At 30.9% G+C, this 5,938-nt stretch overlaps 1 pseudogene; it reads right to left on the bottom strand.

The window, feature by feature from the left end:
* Positions 1–442: 442 nt before the first annotated feature.
* Positions 443–2,371, bottom strand: LOC129308410 (protein STRICTOSIDINE SYNTHASE-LIKE 4-like; annotated as a pseudogene).
* Positions 2,372–5,938: the final 3,567 nt, after the last annotated feature.

Raw genomic sequence — 5,938 nt, 5'->3', positions numbered from 1 at the left:
ATATATTCTCTAGTATCTCAATACTAATAAAATAAAAATAAAATTATTCATCTATATTATTTTTCTTATCCCCCTCTAAACCTAACAAGATAATATCAAATTCCCCTCCTCTTTTATTAAAATTCTTTCCTCGTTCGTCAAATCAAACACACCCTTGCACTATACAATGAGGGGGCCAGTATACCACCACAAAAATTTCATTTTCTTGAAGTTACACGTATAATATATATATATAATTCTTAAATTTAACAATACTAATTTAAATTCCCCCATGTATGATGCACCTCATTCTAAAAGTCTAGGTCCGTCTCATCACACTAAGACGCCTCCTCATTTTTTTACTGTTTTTTGGTTCAAGAACAAAGGCAAAAACACTGATCTCTCTTTCACCCCCCCCCCCCAAAAAAAAAAAGATGCTGATTGAGTTGTGTTATCATACCTCTTACACAACATGATATTGAATTGAACAATACAGAAATACAAAACCACATCACTTGAAATGAAAGCTAAACTTACATTGTTCAGTAACTAGCCAGTTTTGGTTTCACTGCGCAATTGCAATTTTCCAATAAAGTTGGAATTGAGACTTCCCAGGTAAAGATGGTCCTCAAACTCCAACGCCGAAGTCACAAAAGTCATCACCTTCCCTTCATCATCGTCAAATATTCTGATTATCTTCCCATCGCTCCCCACGTTCGCCACCATTGCCTTCTCATGTGCTCCCCTTACCAAATTACCTAGTTTTGGAAATGAAGCCAGCAGTGCTTCAATACCTTTGAAGCGTGCACGAACCTCATTTTTTCAGATATAGACTGTACGTGACACCACATCAGTTTTGAAGAAGTTCAGTTTAATTCATATATGCAGTTTGAACTTGAGCTTACCTGAACCAAAGCTAAACAGAAAGAGCCATCAGGAGCAAGATGAATGTTATCAGGTCCGGCTGGAAGGTTCTCAATGAAAGTCTCTGTCTTGCCTTTCTTCTCTCCTTTTAGCCAGTGCCTTAGACAACTATGTCTGATTTACAGGGAATTAGCTGTCAGCATATATACTAACAGTGGAAAAGAAAAGGAGGGCACGTTGGTTTAAGATAGGTACTCACTTCCAAGTTTCACAGACCACAAGATAGTCTTCGTCCCTGGAGAGAGCAACGCCATTGGCAAAGGTCAGATTATCCAAGAACACAGAAGTCTCATTTAAGGATGGATTGTACTTGAGCAATCGGCCATTGGGTCTTCCTTCGAGCAGATCTAGAAACGAGTTGTGCGGATCATATTTGGTGCTAGCTTCGCTGAAATATAAGTTTCCATCTGAAGCTTCCACCACTTCACAGCTGCAGCCTATAGTACAAGTACTATTTCAAATTTTGTGTGATGACTAATGAATTAGTGTTCTTTTTATCATTGGTCTTATTGGGCATGCTATATGCACGACATTCTCTCTGACTAACAGTAAAACCTTAAACAAGGCTCAGAAATCAGTAGTTTTCCCCCAGCTCGAAGCAGTTTTTTTCTCCATTCTTCTATTTCGTATCAAATACTTCCATTGTGTTTGGGTTTTTCATAATTTAAACCGACAATAGTTGATTGCACTTATACCCTAGTTATTCATCTTTTTCATCGAAGAAGAATTATCATTTTGTTAAAAATCATATAAGAATCAAATTAGACTTGTCAAACCTATAGATCTGTGGATACACTAGTCTCACCCAATATTAAGTCTAACCAGCTATCCCTCGGAGGAAGCAAAAACAATCCCGAAAACTCATGAAAGTTAACAGTTTCCTACTAATAACTATATGACTGAGTCCTTACCTTAATTTAGAACCGTTCACCTCAGAAACTAGAACTGTGACGCCATCGTCTGTCACTTTGATCAACCCCTGCACACCAAATTGTACCCCAAAAACTCAGGAAGCTGAAAATTTCCTCTCAACTAGAAGCCTAAACGGGAAAAATGGTGTATAGGGGCTTCATATATAGTTATGAAAGGGTAGATATGTTGATGACCTTGTCAGAATCACAAACAAGGACATCAGACCGTCTTGTGACAATATTCCAAGCATGGTATGGCTTTGAATGTTCTTCCAGTGCTCCCAGGAACCATTTCGGTACAATCGCGAGATCCAACCATCTCTGCTTGCCGTATAAAGAGTTCCATGTTTATCTACACAAACATCTTCCGGATCCGTCAGAATTCCTTCTCCAAGCTTGATGACTTTCGGTAAATGGTTATTAACGGGGAAAGGAGAAGCTGATGGAGGCCTTTCAACTATGATCGGGTCTATGGGTGAGAAGTACAGCACTTGAACTGCTGCAAGAGCAAGCAAACCCACTAGAACCAGGCTTGTGCAAGCTGTCAACCACCCCATCGTTAATTACTTTTGGAGTTTGCGATGATAAAGAATGATGAGTATTGAGATCTGTACAGCTCCATCTTCAGTACTCTGTCAAACTATTGACTACCATCGCACTCCAATTGAATTTTAATTTGAACAAGGAAAGTTCAGCTTATATCTATCTTAATTAATTAATATCATTTTAATTATATTAAAACAAATTTCATCCCAACTTAAAGATAATCGGGATGAAACTTTACATAACAAAATAAAAAAAAAAAGAGTTCGAGATGGGACGGGACACGAGATTATTATTAAGATGTCCCGTCCCGTCCCGAATATTATATATATATTTTTATTTTTAAAATATACAACATTAAATATATTAATTATATTAATATATTTATACTTATATTAATTATAATCAATTATAATCTCAATACTTGCAATTTTTTATATAAAATTAAAATTTTTTATATTGATATTTTAATAACATAAAGTAAACAGGGTAATACCTTTCTTTATAATATATTAATTATATAATACAATTATCTATCTATTTAATAACTTTTATTTATATCATATTTCTTATTTTATTTTTGAAAGAGTAATTAACTTAGTATATTTTAACTAAAGTAGAAGAACAATGATTTGATATTGTATTTGATTTGTTTTGTTATTGTTGTTCTTACAGCCCAGAAATTACTTGTAATGCTATCATAATATATAGTTGTGATTAATGTAATTTAATAATTGACTTAAAATTGACGTGATTTATGTACTTGTATTGTTTTTATTTTAAACTTAATAAATTATATGATTTAAAATTTTAATGAATGTTATTATCTAGATCTTTTTTTTAACATTGTCTGATTTATCAGGACAGCGGGATGGTCTGTAATATCCTGATTTAAAAAAATGATAATAATAGAAATTTATATTATTTAAGATTATTCAGAAATAATAATATGGTTAGAAATTTAATTATGAATTAAAACTTAGGTTTAAAATTATATAACAAAATTTTGTTAAGATATAATTTTAAGATTTAAAATAAAAAAATTATGTGTGTGTGTGAGTTAAAAAAATTAAAAAAAATAGTTGAAGTAAAAAAAAACAGAGAGAGAGGCACTGTTGAAGTCCTACATCAATTAGATGTGGGAAGGTGAGGTGCCTCCTCACATATAAAAGGAGGAGGCACAGGTGAGGGGAGCATAAGGAAGAAAAAGAAAAGTTTATGTAATTGTGAAAATTACAATTAAGGACCCAAGATGTAATTTAAAGAAAATTACAAGTAATGACCCAAATATTTGAATAATTAAATTTAGACCTATAATTTTTTTTAATATAATTTTGGGACCCAAATCTCATTTTTATATTATTTTTCTCTCTCTTCCTCTCACGCTGCTCGGCGTCTTCTTGCAAGGGGATTATTTTCTTTTTCTTCAGGTATGTTCTAATTTTCCTGTTTAGATTACATTTAAAAATTTATTTAATTACAAATTAATTTTATAGTTATTTTCTAATAATATTAGCTTTCTAGTGATCTATGATTTGATTTTGTAGGATAGAGTAAATATTTTGATTAAGATTTTTTATAGGATAGTTAATCTGATATATGATAGATTAAAAATATAGGTTAAAGCTCTTTAGGGATATAATAAATATTATAAAATACTTTTTGAGGTTGAAACTCATGTTTAAGAATTTTTGAGTTAAACTCTAGATCTATATGGTTGAATTTATGTAGGAATCTGAGATGTAGGGATGAACCTCTAATTATTAAATATTTATTTAAGTATGAATAGGTATTTTTGAGGATATAGAAAGGTGATTTGAGGCTTTAGAATAATTCTAAAATTTTTAATTTATTTTTGGACGAATTTTTAGAATATAGAAGGATGAAATTGTGATACTAGAAGTAATTTGAGGCTTAAAAATAGTTTATTAGGGTACGAGAATTTTAGAAAAGAATTTAGAAAGTTAAATGAGGCATAAATCTTAAATTAATGTTTAATATGGATTATAAATCTAAGACTTTTTAACTCTTTAAATTAGAGTTATTTATTAATTTTAATGTAAAATTATATATAGTATTGTGAAATAATTATGTAGATTATATTGACAAAGATAGTGGTGAAAGGAGTTGTGAAGGGAACTTGTTATTCAAGACACAAGGTAATCATTATTAATGTGTTGTGATGGGGTGTTTGTGAATGGTTATGTGTTGTTTTTATTGTTTGGAAAAATTATGAATTATTAAAATAAATACTGTATATACTTGTTTGAAATTATTGCCAAGTGGGTTAAAAATTTATTTTTATTTTCCATGATGAGATATTATTTTTTGGATATATTCCTGTTTGGATATTTGAATGATGCATGACTTGTCAGGGTATTTTAATGTATGGTGTTAATGGAAATTTCTGTTCAGTTAATTATTACCACGTGGTAAGCCCTCATTGGACCTAATGAGTGGCGTGTCGCTTAGTCCAACTCACCTTTAGCAGGGTGATTTGGCGTCCAAGCATGGCGAAAGGAGGATATAAGGTGCAGTCATGCAATTAAATACTTGTTCGGTTTTGTTTAAAAGTATTGTTCGGTTAAATGTTTTGTGTACCCCCTTAGCAATCGCATGATTAGTTACATCCGCATACATCATTACATATTAATTTTGGTTACTGGGACTTTTAAGTCTCATTTCCCATGGTTAATATTTTTACAAGGAGCGAGTCCGGCCGAGAAAGCACCAGAGGTGTAACTATGGTGTATGAGACAACCATCTTTTACGTTGCCTCTTATTTGAATTATGCAATGTATCTTGTGCCAACTTAAGAGATATCTTCTTTGTGAAGCATGTAATTCTAATCCTTTTTATTAAAAGTATTTATATGACCAAGAGGATTATGTCTGTCCCTTTTGATGTATGATCTGATTTGAATATCATGACATGAGATTATGTCTGTCCCTCATGGTTTTAATTGCTTTTTTTTGGATATTTAAGACTTGTGTTATGTCTTGGATGTATCATGGTAAGAAAATTTTCTACTATAATAATGGTTTTATAATTTGTGAAAAATCGGTTTGTAAATTTGAGGGTGTTACATGGTCCAATCATGTCCCACTCCTGTCTTGATTCTTAACTTGGTCGAATACTTTTTGAGACAGGCATGAGATAAAAATTTAATCCCGATCTTTTATTCAAGACGAGATAGGGATGTTTTTGTCCCATCCTATGAACACCCTTAATTTCAATCATTAACACCCTTAATTTTCAATCATTAAAATTTTAAATATTATTTTATATTTTTTTATTTTAAAATAGAAAATTTTAAAAAATCATAAAAATATATCAACATAATTTGGATTTAATTTGGAGGATTCAATTTAATATCAAAACTTTCATAAATTTTTTATACTAACTATTCATATGTGTTTTGAATAGTCTAGATTTAAAATTTTAACCTATAATTTTTTTTTAAAAATGCCAGTTTTATATATTGATTTAAATAAAAATTTATAAGAATTATAAAAAAATATTATTAAACCTGAATTATGTAGAGTACATCTAAATGGTCAAGAAATAAGAATTACAAATTT

The sequence above is a fragment of the Prosopis cineraria genome, unplaced genomic scaffold, assembly GCF_029017545.1.
Source record: "Prosopis cineraria cultivar Desert tree isolate PC_DT_omini unplaced genomic scaffold, ASM2901754v1 PC4, whole genome shotgun sequence".
Lineage (NCBI taxonomy): Eukaryota > Viridiplantae > Streptophyta > Magnoliopsida > Fabales > Fabaceae > Prosopis > Prosopis cineraria.
The sequence above is the reverse complement of the archived record's forward strand: the minus strand, read 5'-3'. Positions and strand labels throughout refer to the sequence as shown.